The sequence below is a fragment of the Macaca nemestrina genome, chromosome 7 (assembly GCF_043159975.1).
Source record: "Macaca nemestrina isolate mMacNem1 chromosome 7, mMacNem.hap1, whole genome shotgun sequence".
In the NCBI taxonomy this organism is placed as follows: Eukaryota; Metazoa; Chordata; class Mammalia; order Primates; family Cercopithecidae; genus Macaca; species Macaca nemestrina.
In genome coordinates, this window is record NC_092131.1 from 156,899,466 (window position 1) to 156,915,113 (window position 15,648).

The 15,648-nt window shown below is 45.0% G+C and overlaps 3 non-coding genes across 3 annotated transcripts; 2 read left to right on the forward strand and 1 right to left on the reverse strand.

Annotated features, from left to right (window-relative positions):
• Window positions 1-10,328: 10,328 nt before the first annotated feature.
• Window positions 10,329-10,400, reverse strand: TRNAH-GUG (transfer RNA histidin (anticodon GUG)). Its single transcript has one exon. It is a non-coding gene; the product is annotated as a tRNA-His (tRNA).
• Window positions 10,401-11,067: 667 nt separating this feature from the next.
• TRNAH-GUG (transfer RNA histidin (anticodon GUG)) lies at window positions 11,068-11,139 on the forward strand. The gene has a single exon. It is a non-coding gene; the product is annotated as a tRNA-His (tRNA).
• Window positions 11,140-12,828: 1,689 nt separating this feature from the next.
• TRNAH-GUG (transfer RNA histidin (anticodon GUG)) lies at window positions 12,829-12,900 on the forward strand. Its single transcript has one exon. It is a non-coding gene; the product is annotated as a tRNA-His (tRNA).
• Window positions 12,901-15,648: the final 2,748 nt, after the last annotated feature.

Consider the following 15,648-nt stretch of genomic DNA (forward strand, 5'->3'; position numbering starts at 1 on the left):
AGGCAGACAACGCTTTTCAGGTGTATTTCCTTAAAGACAGCTTCTCTCAATCTGAACGCCTGTGAACTGGAGCTAAATTATCTTCCCCAACATACACAGACACCCACACACACCACACAATGGTGGGATGTGCATACGATAAACACTATAAACACTCCTGTGCAAAAAGGGGAAATATAGGACTGGTCCGTAGTGGTTCTGAGACCCAGCTAGGCAAAGTTTGGAGACTCTTTTATTAGGATTCATTCCTACTCATCCCCATGACTCTTGGTCCCTACCTTGGAGCTCTTGTTTCTGCTAAGCCATCCTTCCTTTTCCATGAGAGATAACTCATGTTTTTCAGCTGTGGAGTTTTCTGTCTGATTACAGCAGGTGGAATTTTGGGAATTCAAAAGTCTCTTCATTCATGTAGTCTTTGTCCCTTTCATTCCAAGCTGTTTCTGCCAATATGGTTCTAAAATGTTGTGGGTCTTCTGTGAATCTTTCTGTGGTTCATTCCATAAGTCTAAGATAGCAGCCAGAAACCTCTCTGCAATAAGGCCTTCTCAATATTGGGCTTCGGCTGAGGTGCAGTGCTCTTCAGCTTTTGAAAAGTGCCACTGTTTAACGGAGAGTATCTAGAAAGCATACCCTTAACATCTTTAGAGGGCCTTTTGTCTTACTGAATGGTACTCTGAGGCTCTACCTTGGATCATTGTGACACAGCATTTTACTTTGTCTTTAGACCATGTTTTCCCAGTAGTGCCCTAGATTTGATCTTTGCTCAGAATTCACTTCTTGGCCAGGCACGGTGGCTCATGCCTATAACCCCAGAGCTTCAGGAGGCCAAGGCAAGAGGATTGCTTCAGTCCAGGAGTTTGAGGCTACAGTGAGTTATGGTCATTCCACTGCACTCCAGCCTGGACCTCAGAGCGACGCCCTGTCTCTAAAAAAACAAAAACAAAAACAAAACCCCAAAAACCGAATCTATCTCTTACATTTAGCCAGTTAGAGAGGCTGAAAATTTTCAAATCCCTCATATTCTGGTTCCTTCATGTCCTTCATGTTGAATAGTTCTTGACTTATCTCTCTCCTCTTGCATTTTACTATGAACGATAAGAAGAAACCAGGAGACGCTTTCAACAGGTTGCCTGGAAATCTTTTCGCTAGATCATGCGGTTCATTTGGTACATTTTTACTTTCTACGTTACCCCAGGTGGCAGTGTTGCTACACTTTTTGCTGCTCTATCGTAATGACCCCTTTCCTCCAATTGACAGCAAGAGTTTCCTCACTTTCCTCCTTTGTGCTCTCACTTACAATCTCCTCAAGGGCCCTGAGGCTTCTTCAAGGTGTTCAGACTTTTCACTAACACTTTCCTCCAAGGCTCCCCAATTCCAAAGCCACTTTCACATTTTAGGTTTTTGTTATGGCAGTGCCCCCACTTCTAGGTAACAAAATCTGTATTAGTTATTTATCACAGTGTAACAAATTACCTGAAAACTTAGCAGCTTTAAAAGACAGACATTGATTATCTCACTCTTTTTTTTTTTTTTTTTTTTTTAGACAAAGTTTTGCTTTGTCACCCAGGCTGGAGTGCAGTGGTGTGATCCCGGCTCACCGCAACCTCTGCCTCCTGGGTTCAAATTATTCTCCTGCCTCAGCCTCCTGAGTAGCTGGGATTACAGGCATGCGCCATGATGCCTTGCTCATTTTTTTTTGTATTTTTAGTAGAAACAGGGTTACACCATGTTGGTCAGGCTTGTCTCGAACTCCTGATCTCAAGTGATCTACCCACCTGGGCCTCCCAAAGTGCTGGGATTACAGGTGTGAGCCACCACGCACGGCCTCTACTTCTTTACAAAAATTTTTTTTTAGAGATGGGGTCTAGCTATGTTGTCCAGGTTGGAGTGCAGTGGCTATTCACAGGCATGATCATAGTGCCCTGTAGCTTCAAACTCCTGGGCTCAGGTGATCCTCCCACTTCAACCTCCCAAGTGGCTGGACTATAGGCTTGTGCCATCAAGCCTGGCTAAGCTCTACTTCTTGAAGGGAGGAGTATCAGAGAATTTGTGAACATATGAACTTGTGAATTACTGTGAGTTTTCTTGGAGCATTTGACCAAAGAGAATTAAAGGAAAAAGAAGTTATTTGCAGCTTTGATTATATGATTAAAAATAATTTATCTAGACTCAGGACAAGGCCAGTCAACCAGAGTAGTCATGACACAGAAACAGTTTGACTTTTTGAATTTATTTATTTTTATTTTTATTTTTATTTTTGAGACGGAGTCTCTCTCTGTTGGCCAGGCTGGAGTGCAATGGTGCAATCTCGGCTCACTGCAACCTCTACCCCCTGGGTTCAAGCGAGTCTCCTGCCTCAGTTTCCTGAGTAGCTGGGATTACAGGTGCTCACCACCACGCCTGGCTAATTTTTGTATTTGTAGTAGAGACAGGGTTTCACCATGTTGGCCAGGCTGGTCTTGAATTCCAGACCTCAAGTGATCCGCCTACCTCGGCCTCCTAAAGTGCTGGGATTACAGGCATGAGACACCGTGGCTAGCCTGACTGAAATTTAGAAGAAAGTTTGGAAATAAAACAAATTCAAGTCAGATTGTTGCAATTTTTGTATGTATCTCTCCCTTTTAACTTAAAATTACATTTGAAATTTGCACATTGTACCATCATGTCAAATGCTCAAAACTAAGAATGATATCAGTATAACATGGATATGTCTCTTTTCATGCTGTTTCGGCTACGCTGACTCTAGAAAACATTATATACTTGATATTAGATCTTCCTCTTTTGATCTGAGAGACCAAAATAGATGCCCCTTTATCAAGTAAGATAGACCCAAAGGTTAAGGGAAGTAACTTATTTATGGGTCCAAGGTTCAAGCTGGCATAGCAAATTGCTAAATTCCTATGGCTAAGGTCCCTAACAATAGGAGCTATGAACTCTGATTTAAAACCCAGATAACAGTCTGATTAGACAGAGGACCAGCCTTACAAATACTCTTTTCTCAGAAGCTATTGCAGACCTTAAGCCAGTTTCAGACAGCTTATAGAGGCTGTGCACAAATTGCCTTTGTGTCCTATAGTTCACCTTTTGATGTGCAGCCAATTCCACCTCATTTTAATGCCAAAACCTTACCCCAAAGTAAACATGGTATGTATGTTACATACATGTTTACTCATTGCACATACACTCAGTTCCCCTCATAAATATGTATAGCTTTCCCCCAAATCTGCTGAATATGTATGACACAAACTCTGTGAAGCATAAAACCCAACCTGTCCTTCCCCTCCTTGAAGAAAGAGCAGGCCGGGTGAGGTGGCTCACACCTGTAATCCCAGCCCTTTGGGAGGCTGAGGTGGGTGGATCGCTGGAGCACAGGAGTTCAAGACCAGACTGGGTAACATGGTGAAATCCTGTCTCTACAAAAAATACAAAAATTAGCTAAGTGTGGTGGTATGTGCCTGTGGTCCCAGCTACTTGGGAGGCTGTGATGGGAGGATGGCTTGAGCCCAGGAATTCAAGGCTGCAGTTAGCTGTGATCACACCACTGCACTCCAGCCTGAGCAACAGAATAAAATACTGTCTCAAAAAAAAAAAAAAAAAAAAAAAAAAAAAGAAGAAGAAGAAGAAGAAAGAGCTCCATTGGCCCAGGTTGGAGACTTTCTCTTCCCAGCTGCAAACTGATATCACCAATATAGCTCTCCTTTCTATTATCTAGCCATCCTAGTGATCTTCTGGATGACACACTCAAGCCTCATATCCATTTTTTTTTTCATCCAACATGTTCATCCCCTGTACCTCCACGCTAAAGATAAAACATCTATGGGTGTGATTTGAGGGAAGAGTCCCTCGTCCATCCCCAGATGAGTATTAAGTCCCTACACTCCAACATCAACTACTAGCCCAAGGAGCAGAAATTCTCTTCTGTCTCTCCTGAATAAAGACTTTTATCAGGATATAATTATCCATTTACACCTAACATTTCTAAAACACAGATATGACTATGTCTCTCTTCTGCTTAAAAATGGGAACTTAAATGCCCCTCTCACCGCAATGCCTGACACAAAGCCTATGGACAGCCTTCAGGAAATTTGTGAATTCCTGATATTTTATCATAGGTGTATTAGTTTGGAGAACAAGGCTATGGCTGTCAATGGATCCCCAAAGCAATGTTATCAGCCTCCAGGAAAGAGGCCTGACTCAATAAGGATAAGAGATTCATCACAATTTGGCTCCACCCTCTCATCCTCCACTCTCTCCTTCATATCTTTGTCGTTTCTTTGTTGATTTGTTTAAGGGGAGATTACAGGCATGTGCCATTGCTCCCAGCTAATTTTTGTATTTTCAGTAGAGATGGGGTTTCGCCATATTGGCCAGGCTAGTCTTGAACTCCTGGCCTCATGTGATCTGCCCTCCCTGACCTCCCTCCCTTCCATATCTAATGTTGTAGCTACAACTTGTCTTTTCCTATGCTATCTGTACATTCATACTTCCTTGCTTTTACTTCTGCCTTTCTCTTTGCCTAGAATACCCTTCCCCTCTCCGCTTTTTTTTTTTTTTTGAGACAGAGTCTCATTCTCTCACCCAGGCTGAAGCACAGTGGAGCTATTTCAGCTCACTACAACCTCTGCCTCCCATCCTCAAGTGATTCTCCTGCCTCAGCCTCCCGAGTAGCTGTAGAATATCCTTTCTCTTTCCCTTTCCAGGAAAAGTACTATGCATGCCTTGGAACTCAGATCACATGTTGTATCCTGGTAGAATCAATGATCTAAGCTCCAATACACTTTATATATACATCTGGCATAGTTCTAATTAGTTCTTCACTCATCTGATTAACCCCGAACTAAAATGATCTCAGAGTAAGAATGGATCTTATTTAATTCATATCTCGAAGGCCTAGCACAGATTGTACTAGGCACTACTGGTTGTTGGGCGGGAGGATAGGTGTCAGCATGGACCATTGCCCAACAGAACAGGAACACATCTCCCTCTGAGCATGCCTCCTCAGACCCTCTACTCACCCAGGACCATTTCTGCTCAGCCTGATTCTTCTGCTCTCTGGGCTCTGTAGTGAGCTTTGTATTTGCAGATTTTACTGGCCAGTAACTCAAAACTAATTCTGGAGACCAACATTGCCAATTTAAAATGTTTCCAAGAAAAGATGTTTTTTAAAACCTATCACTGGCTGGGCGCAGCGCTCACGCCTGTAATCCCAACACTTTGGGAGGCTGAGGCAGGTGGATCACCTGAGGTCAGGAGTTCGAGACTAGCCTGGCCAACAAGGCGAAACCCCATCCCTACTCAAAATACAAAAATGAGCTGGGTGTGGTGGCACATGCCTGTAATCCCAGCTACTCGGGAGGCTGAGGCAGGAGAATTGTTTGAACCTGGGAGGCAGAGGTTGCAGTGAGCCAAGAGCAAGACTCCATCTAAAAAACAAACAAACAATCACCTACTTTCTCCATAGTTTTATAAAAGTCACTTTAATACCTCAAAAATAAGAAGGGCATTGTCTCAACCTAGAGGACAGTCCTTTGAAATAAATGTATTTAGCATTTCAAAAGCTTACCACATTGACCTCATTTTTTCATTCAATGGTGAAAAGTTTGTCCTAGTTTATCAGTTCTAAAATGTTTGGAAGCCATTGATTTAGACTTTTGCTTCTGCAAGGCAGCTCCTGCATTCTTCCTGACTCAGGAATTAGTTTCAGGTCTCTTGACAGCAATGAAGTCCTGCACGATGTCTCCCCACAGTTTCTTTTTGTGGATATGGAGAGAAGTACCTAAAAACAAGAGACCAACTAATGCATATTGAACAGTCTGTGCTAGTCACTTGACTTTGGATGAGGGGCAAATCTCAGTTGACAAACTCAGCTCAAAAATAAACTACTCTGGATAAGAAGTATCTTATACAGCTTTGCAGCTCCCCATGACTTAAGAACTAAAAGATGCTAGTTTATGGGAAGAATGAATGAATGAATGAATGAATGAATGATGAATAAGTGGGTGGATGGATGGATGGATAGATGGATAAGTAGACGGATGAAATTTGAGTCCTAAATATCCAGAGAATCCCTGTGGAACAGGCTGAGTTAAGTTAGAAGTGGTATGTTGCAAATTAAATGAGTCTTTTCCAGCCTCAGCTTTTCACAACTACTTCCTGGGGCATAGCGCCTTCTAGTGGAAATCCAGATGTGCTGCCTCCTCCCTAGACGGCCCTAAACATGGGCCCTTTGATGACCCCCTCCCAGATCACCATCTCCTTACTGTGAAAACCTCAATGACACCCCCATTGATGAGGCTCAGTAGATTTAGGCAGGTCCCTTCTAGTAACCCAAGTACTCACAAGATGAACAATGAAGGATTCCATTAGAGCTTTAGGCTGGAGCAGCACTTCTCAAACTTTCTTATGCAGATGAATCACTTGGAGAGGACTCTGTTAAAAATGAAGACTTTCACTGGGTAATTCTGAGTTGTGGATCAAGATTCTGAATTTTGAACAAGACTTCCAGGACCAGAGCCTGCTGGTCCAGGGGCATATGGCTGCTACTGCAGCTGCTCAACACTGTGCCCCTGTAGGGGCTGGCAGCTCCCAGATATACAAGGTATAACCAGGAAGTATAACCAGGAAGCCATGGGGTTGATGGTTTAAGCAGACAATCTGAAGCTTGTAAATTACTGTTGTCCCTTGTAGGTTTGCCCTTTGAAGTCTACACACTCCTACCAAAAAAAAAATTTGTTTTTCTTTTGCTGGAATGTTACTTATAAAACATTTCTGGCATTGTCATTGACATTTTTGCATCTTAAAAGACTCAGTGGTGACATTTTTCTCTTTGAAGGTGGCTTTAAAAGCAGCCAAAAGTTATTTCAAAATAGAATGTGATTATAAATATTGAGGTGGATGTACTCATATGGCTTATAAATTAGCCCTGAAAATAATCTTCAAATAAGAATTCCAAAAATATTTTGGGCAGCTGTTTGGAGAAAGTGGAATGCCTGATTTGAAACACAATACTCATTTGGATGTTTATGTTCCAGGGTGCTCATTTTTAAGGAGTTGATTTCATTATGTTATATTCCCATCTACTGTATTATTTAAGTAAAACTTCAGTAAGCCTTAGTAAGTGCCAGGCACTATTGCTTTACAAATATTCATTCATTTAATCTTCATAACAATCCTTTTACAAATGAGAAATCATTTTACAATCATTTTACAAATGAGGAAACTGAGGCATGGAGACATGTTGATCCCCCAGGGTCACCCAGTTAGTAAGTGGATGAGTTGGGATTCAAATCTTAAGCAGCCTACTTTCGGGGGCTAGAGGCTTCATTTCTAAGCTATGCTAGCTCCCCCAACAGAGACGAAGTCTCACTATACTGTCTAGTCTGGTCTTGAACTCCTGCGCTCAAGCAATCCTTCCACCTCACCCTCCCAAAGTGCTGGGATGACAGGCGTGAGCCACCGTGCCCAATTTATGCTACCCCTTAATTAGAGTTAGGACTAGTCTAGTACTGTCAACTACTGTACCTCAGGGTCTCTCAGATGGAAGGGAAAAAAAGTCAAAGTGACTTAGAGGTTGGAAACCTGCAGAAATTCACAAATCCAACCAAGATGGGAACAACTGGAGCTGGAACGTGTGAACAGGGTGCTCTTATACTGCCTACCTCTTTCCTGGCACTAAGACCTAGAGAAGAGTTCCAACCTCAAGCTGGAAGTGACAAGAGGAAAGATTACATTCCCAGAATCAGAAATCATAAAACAATTTTAAAAGCAAGAGACCAACAGGAAGGGGGTGCTGACTGATTGCTCAGAGAGAGTGTCCCAGGGCAGCAGGGTCTTGATGAGGTCATTCCAGGCCAGGGCCTCCAGCTCTTGGCTTTGCCAGCCCAGACACTCCATTTTGTCGGTGTACCTAGAGATAAGTGGGCATAAGGGAAATTAATTATGCTAACCAGACTCTTAAGAGTCTAAACCAAAACACCCACAGTTAGGAGAACAGTGCCAATAAGCTTGTTCAAAGCAATGCTTTTTCCTGTAGGGAAGTCATTATCAAAGTCTGTTTTGTAAGGAAAATTGACTGACCTCAAAAGACGATGTTATGAAATGTTGAGAGCCAGATGCGCCCATCTCCTGGACTACTGTGTAGCTGCCAAAAAGGCCATTAGTCCGAAGTGCAGGAGCGCACCCTCCCCTCGTGTCACTCTTCCTGCAACTAGGTCACAATACAACATTTTCAGTTCAGCTTTCTTCAGCATTCCTGACCTCAGATATGGATGGCTAGCAGGTTATCTCAGATGGTGAATTTTTGTGATTTTTGTTTTATTAGTTGACTCTTTTTTTTTTTTTTTTTTGAGACAGGTTCTTATTCTGTTGCCCAGGCTGGAGTTCAGTGGCATGATCATGGCTCACTGCAATCTCCACCTCCCAGGCTCAAGCAATCCTCCCACCTCAGCCTTCTGAGTAGCTGGGACTACAGGTACACACTGCCACACCTGGCTAATTTTTGAATTTTTTGTAGAGACAGGGTCTCACCATGTTGTCAAGGCTGCTCTCAAACTCCAGAGCTCAAGCAATCCTCCCACCTCGGCCTCCCAAATTGCTGGGATTACAGGCATGAACCACCATGCCTAGCCTCTTGGTTGACACTTTTTCCTTGTAGTACTCTTAGAGAGTGGCTACTCCTGACTTTCTCCTCAGTATGTGGGAGCAGCTCATTGCCTACTGAAGCACCTACAGCAGGGCAGTGGGGGCAAGTCTTCAGGGGAAAAGCCTTTCCTGGCATCCCACCTTGACACCTTATTCCAGTTCACAGATTGAAATCTGTCAAGGCAGTTATTTGGTGAGGGGCTGGAGGAATATAAGCCACCACCTTCCTGTTGGCCAGTTCTTTTTTTGTTGTTGACGATGTTGATTTTCTAGACATATAACTCTTGAATCAGTCATCCAAAGCTTGGCAAGTTCTCAGGCTCACCTTTCCCCATTCTGTTTTGCACAGAACACTCTCGTGGTCTGAGCCGTCCTGTTGTGCGTCATTAAACCCACCAAATGTAGGGAACTGGGAGACTGGAGACCTGAGAAGATTACAGCCCCCCAGTAGTGCCTTGCCTTTTTATTATTATTATTATTATTATTATTATTATTATTATTATTGAGACAGGGTCTTGTTCTGTTGCCTAGGCTGGAATGCAGTGGTGTGATCTCAGCTCACTGCAACCTCTGCCTCTTGGGTTCAAGCAAGCCTCCCACCTCAGCCTCCCAGGTAGCTGGGACTACAGGCACGCGCCACCATGCCCTAATTTTTGTATTTTGGGTAGAGACAGGATTTCGCCATGTTGCCCAGGCTGGTCTCGAACTCCTGAGCTCAAGAGATCCACCTGCCTCGGCCTCCCAAAGTGCTAGGATTACAGGCGTGAGGCCAGTGCCTTGCTTTTAAGTGCTGTTCAGTCATTCTTTACTGATTGACTGTGGGTAGAGGGGACGCAACCCCACTGCAATGTCTATCTCTCCCAAGAATGATCTCGGATTTGCCTTGCCACCCTCAGGATAGCTGAGAGGAGCTGGAGAGGCTCGTTCCTCAGTCCCCTCTCATTCCCTCCTTGACAGTGACATAGCTGCCACCAGCTGCCTGAAAGTCAAATCCAAAACTCAGTTCCATTTTGCCTAATGCCAAATGACAGACCTGAATTTGTTGAGTTTGGGTTTTTTAGGTCCACATAAAACAAGCAAAGAAAATGTGCTTAAACTTGAGGTAGATTAGGGGAAAACCCTCCAGGAGAAAACCCCCTTTCACCTAGGAGACTGTGGAGATGGAGGCCACAAACCTCTCATTAGCACCCCTCACAGTGGCTACAGGAACCAGCACCTCTAGTGCAGTCATATTTTTCACTTGTCATGGGATCTGAAGCAAGCATGGTTCAGCGTATGGTCTAATCTGCATTCTTCTAACCCTTAATTAATGCTTGCACATTGTTCCTGTCACCCGTTTGTCCCCAAAGTATTGAGGTTTTAGCTAGTGTGAGGTTTTTTTAGAGGACCCAACATATGATTTGATCATTCACAAGGGTAAAATAAAGAGTACCACACAGAAGCTACACAAAAAGAAAATAATCACATATTGGGGAAGGTGGGGGATGACTGATTCACTAGCAGATGAAAAATTAAAAACAGAAAGGAAAGCCCCAGAGTATCCACGGAACTTTTTGTTCACACTTAATTGTCCATTATAATTTCAGCTCTGGCCTTATGACAAGTGGCAGCTTTTAGAGTTAGCTTCCCAGAAGAACGTGGCTTTCCCAGTCTAAAAAGACGCCCTTGCCGTGCCATTGTTTCCACAATGCCGTGACTCGGATTCGAACCGAGGTTGCTGCGGCCACAACGCAGAGTACTAACCACTATACGATCACGGCGAGCTACCGGGACGCCACGACAAGCAGGTGACCCAGTGTTGCCCTTCTCGTCTAGATGGCGGCCATTCCAGCTCTCCTAAGCTTCCATTATCTACCAGGTTCCTCTGGCACCCACGTTCACCCGCAACAGCAGCCGGGAGCGCTGTGGACTCCCTAGCCCGAAGTCTCCTCTTGGCTGTACACACGGACCGCAGAAGAAGGGACATGAAAGCGCTTTGCAACCAAAGGATTCCTATGAGTCCGGGCCTGCAATGGTGTGAAGCCCCTGGGGAACGCCGGAATGCTGACCCGAAGTCTCTCTGATGCTGACCATGCCCTGGCTATCATGCTAACTGAACGACTTTAGCTGGGACTGGAGCTGTCTCTTAAATTTCACAACAAGGAAAATCAGTTCTGACCCACCACCACAAAACTTCCTTGAGGTGCGGGATAAGAGGAACCCCGAGAGCAGCCTCCACGGTGGAGAAACCGGGGTGTCTGGTCCGCAGGCAAGTGTGGACCAGAATCGGGCGAGCAGAGATTAATGCGCCTGCGTGCCCTCAGATGGCTGCGAGGGTGGAGATAGGCGAGAACAAACAGTGACAAATCAATGACATTGCAAGGGGGCGGGGCTTTCAACAGAGAAGAGTTCAGGCGACAAGTCGAGGCCCCGTGTCCCCAGTAGCTCGCCGTGATCGTATAGTGGTTAGTACTCTGCGTTGTGGCCGCAGCAACCTCGGTTCGAATCCGAGTCACGGCATTGTGAGGACAATGGCACGGCAAGGGGGCTACGTTTTATTGTACCAATCCGTTTTTTAATCCTGAGTTCACAACATTGTGGAAAATGGACCCCGATCTCCTTGTGACATTTGAGAGCTACGTTTACGCTGGCTCTGGCTAAATTGGACTTTGGAAAGATACAGGCTTCTGGGTCCTTTGAGCCTGGGCGCGTTCTTGAAGACAAAGCACAGAGCACTCGCCAGTCTAAAGAGTGTTATAGACCTATGTATAAATTTCCACGGAAGCCCTGGTAGCAGATTCCTAATGATAGGAAAAGGAGGCTTAGCAAAGGAAGTGAGGATCAAAGTAGCTCTTAAAGGCACAATGAGAATTTGTCAGGCAGCCAGGATAAAGGGAGTCTTGAAAAGGAAAAATCTTTTTCTTTCTTTTCTTTTCTTTTTTCTTTTTGGAGATGGAACCTTGCTCTGTCACCCAGGCTGGAGTGCAGTGGCTCGATCTTGGCTCACTGCAACCTCCGCCTCCTGGGTTCAAGCGATTCTCCTGCTTCAGCTTCCCGAGTAGCTGGGACTACAGGCATCCGCCACCATGCCCGGCTAATTTTTTTGTATTTTTAGTAAAGACGGGGTTTCACCAAAAAGGAAAGGTCTTAATTCCTCTTTATAAGTCTTCTGTCTTCTTTGTAAGTCCCCACCCCAACAACGCCCAAAGGCTCTAGCCTGACAGGTAGTAGGCGCTTCTCAAGGACGTGTAGAGTGAATGAGTGCAATTGAGGAATGGGGAACGACCCTGAAGGAGGGCCAAGAGATGAGCTGGAAAAGGCAGACAAAGTTTCTGCCGTCCAGGGGTGAGGGTGAGGAGGGCCGGAGTGAAAATATTTAAATCGTGTTTAGCAAGATCCCTCCAGCGGCTCTGCACAGGGAAGATTGATGGGAGCGGGTGACACTGGAGAGGCAGATGGTCTCTCTGGAATTCGCTTGTTAAATACCAATGGTACGTTCTGAGTTTAGCAAATAGCCAGTGCCTGCTGTGTACTCGGCAGGTTCTAGGCGCCGTGGGGTCGAGAGCACTGGTGGACAATAATTAAAATAGGACTTAGTCCCTGCTGCCGCCCCGGGACACAGCCTAGGTGGGCACCTGGCATAGCGGGGGCATTGAGGAAGGAGGAGTCAGGGCGGTCAGGGAAGTATGAGAGGCTGGAAGGAAGTGGGTGTTGGGAAGATGGCGAGATGCGTTTGTTGATTTTTTTTCTACGTGGAACCCGGTTCTAGGACGTCCACAATCTCCACAGAGGCGGCATTGGGTCACCGCTGGAGGATGCAGGAGGGAGGACCCTTGAGGAGCGCCCCCTGCAGGCCCGGAACCCTCCACGGGTCGCGGCAAGAGTCTCCGGGGCATACGAAATGGGCATTCCCCAAGGCGAGTCTGAGTTCCGCCCAGCCCCATTCCTGGATGCTCACGCGGTCTCCCCTAAACTTCCACTGCGCTCACAGGGAGCCCAGGTCATCATCACCACCGCCCGTGGCTAATGGGCCAAAACAGAGGAAGAAAAGCAACTGGCGGAGTACAACGCGCCTGCGCGTTATCAGACTCAGCGACAGGCTGGAACCCCGCCCCAGAAGTAGGACATTTGATGACGCGCAAACTGGGAAGGCCTACGACTGTTGAAGATGGTAATCAGAAGTGGAATCCTACGGGTCCCCGGTAGCTCGCCGTGATCGTATAGTGGTTAGTACTCTGCGTTGTGGCCGCAGCAACCTCGGTTCGAATCCGAGTCACGGCATTGTGGGAACAATGGCACGGCAAGGGGCTCGGCGTTTTTTCCCACTTGTTTGTAACATTTTATATAAATGATAATTCACTTTCTTGAAACAATGTTTCTCTCGCCTTTGAAAATTGAGCCACTCCGAGGATCGCCACCTACAGAAACTCTCATGTAATCCTCTCATGCAGCTTCAGACCAAGCAGTTACAATCCATTTCTTACCAAATATCGTTCTCGGAATCATTCCACACCAGCAAAACAGCTCCCCCATGACCTTGTGATTTTTTTCTTTTCATGTACCTTTTTTATTGAGTCATTGATTTTTATTTTTATTTATTTATATATTTATTTTTGAGACAGAATCTCTTCTGTTGCCCAGGCTGGAGTGCAGTGGCGCGATCTTGGTTCACTGCAGCCTCCGCCTCCCGGGTTCAAGCGATTATCCTGCCTCAGCCTCCCAAGTAGCTGGGACTACAGGCGTGCACCACCACTCCCGGATAATTTTTGGTTTCTTTGGTTTTTTAATTAAAAAAAAAAAATTGTTTTTGAGACGGAGTCTCTGGGCATTTATTTTTAAATAGGGAATACATGCACAAAAGTCTACTAAAAAGTACAGCTCTTCTTCATTTTTCACCCTATCCACCCATTATTTTCAGTTTCCACTATATCTTTCCACAACAGTCCTTGTATGAACACATATTTATATATGCATATACGTATGTGAATGTATTCCTCCTTGCTTTGTGCATAAAAACAATGTGCTCTCGCTTGCCTGCTCTTTTTTTTTTTTTTTTTTTTTCCCCTGAGGTGATGGAATGTGAACAGAACATGAGGTTTGTATTGGTAGGCAATCTCCCTTTGCTGGGAAGAGTTCACATACCCTGAGGGGTGTGAATCTCTACCTATTTCTGATCCTGTTCCTCTTTTTCCCCGGCCCTGACTCCAGGCTGGGGAGATGGGGAAACAGTTTGTGTTGGTAAGATAGGGGAAAGGTACTCTTTGCTATAACCAATATAAACCTTTGGATGGGAGCCTGGGCTCTGTTAGGAAGCAGCCCTATTTTGATTTCAGGTGGGAAGGGCAGGGAAGCATCTTGAATTTGGAGTAAGATAGAGGAACTTGACTTGGCAGGCCATTTGGAGACTCTCCACTCCCATGTCCCCCTTCTGTTATTATCAGGATCCAACTTTAAGTCACAAACCACTACGGTTAGAAAACTCAAAATTCAAGCTCATTGAAGGACTGGATCTTAACATATGTTTGTGTTCCAAGCACACAGTCTCTCCATAAATATTTGAACAGTGGTTTCTTATGGAGTCCATAATGAGTGAAATGGCCAGGTTTGCTTTTTTTTTTAGAGACAAGGTCTTGCTCTGTCACCCAGGCTGGTGTGCAGTGGAGCAATCTTGGCTTACTGCAGCCTCGAACTGGCCTCAAGCAATTCTTCTACCTCGACCTCCCAAAGAGCTAGGATTATAGGTGAGAGTTGCTGCATTTTAAATTGTGTCCTTTCAACGCAGAATCATGTTATTTTCATATCAAATAGAAATAGTCTGTATTTCCACTAAAAAGAAAAGTGTGTGCTCCTATTTTTCTAGTAATTTGTAGCCCTTTTAGGTCTTTCTTTCTTTTTTTCTTTTACTATCCTTGATAGGGACATAACTGGGAGAAATAGTGCACTTTCCTCTTAACTCTATAGTAAGGAGGGAAGAAAAAAAGAAAGTTGGTAAAAGTAACTGACTTGGGGCTTCAGTGAAATCCTAGGAAGGACGTAGGACAGCCTTTGGAGATGTGGCCTCATCTGAAACCAGTCAGGCTAAGGATTTAGCCTTGAAATATGCACAACTTTAGGAGGTTGAGAGGGGAAACAAGAATGTGGCCTGAGGCTGCTCTGGGCACACTGCCTATGGGGTAGCCCTGTTCTTTAAAGGAGCAGTATATCTGCTGCTGTATTAAATTTATTTAAATTATTTATATTAAATAACCATTTTAGAATTACAGGCCAGGCACGGTGGCTCATGCCTATAATTTTGGTACTTTGGGAGGCCCAGGCAGGAGGATCATTTGAACTCAAGAGTTTGAGAGCAGCCTGGGCAACAGAGTGACACCTCATCTCTGCAAAAAAATCAAAATATTAGCTGGGCATGGTGGTGCATGCCTGTAAGTCCCAGCTACCGGGGCAGCTGAGGTGGGAGGCGTGCTTGAACCCAGGAAGTTGAGGCTGCAGTAAGCCGTGATCACACCACTGCACTCAGCCTGGAAGACAAAGTGACAGCCTGTCTCAAAAATAAAATAAAATTACAAAGTAAAAAGTCAATTTTAAAATACCATTCCCAACTAAAAGGAGTAAGATTTCTTTCAAGAAATGACTGATTGTAAGTCTGCAGCAGGGGAAGTGCAAAGTGATTCTGGAACATCTTGAGTGAGAAAGCACGGAAAAGCTTAAACATTAATGGGACCAAGTAAAACGACACAGGAGGCCGGGTGCTGTGGCTCACGCTTGTAATCCCAGCACTTTGGGAGGCTGAGGAGGGCGAATCACCTGAGGTCGGGAGTTTGAGACCACCCTAGCCAATATGGTGAAACCCCATCTCTACGAAAAATACAAAAATCAGCTGGGTGTGGTGGCAGGCGCCTGTAATCCCAGCTGGTAAGGAGGCTGAGGCAGGAGAATTGCTTGAATTCGGGATGTGTAGGTTGCAGTGAGCCGAGATTGTGCCACTGCACTCCGGCGACAGAGCAAGACTCCCTCTCAAAAAAACAAAAC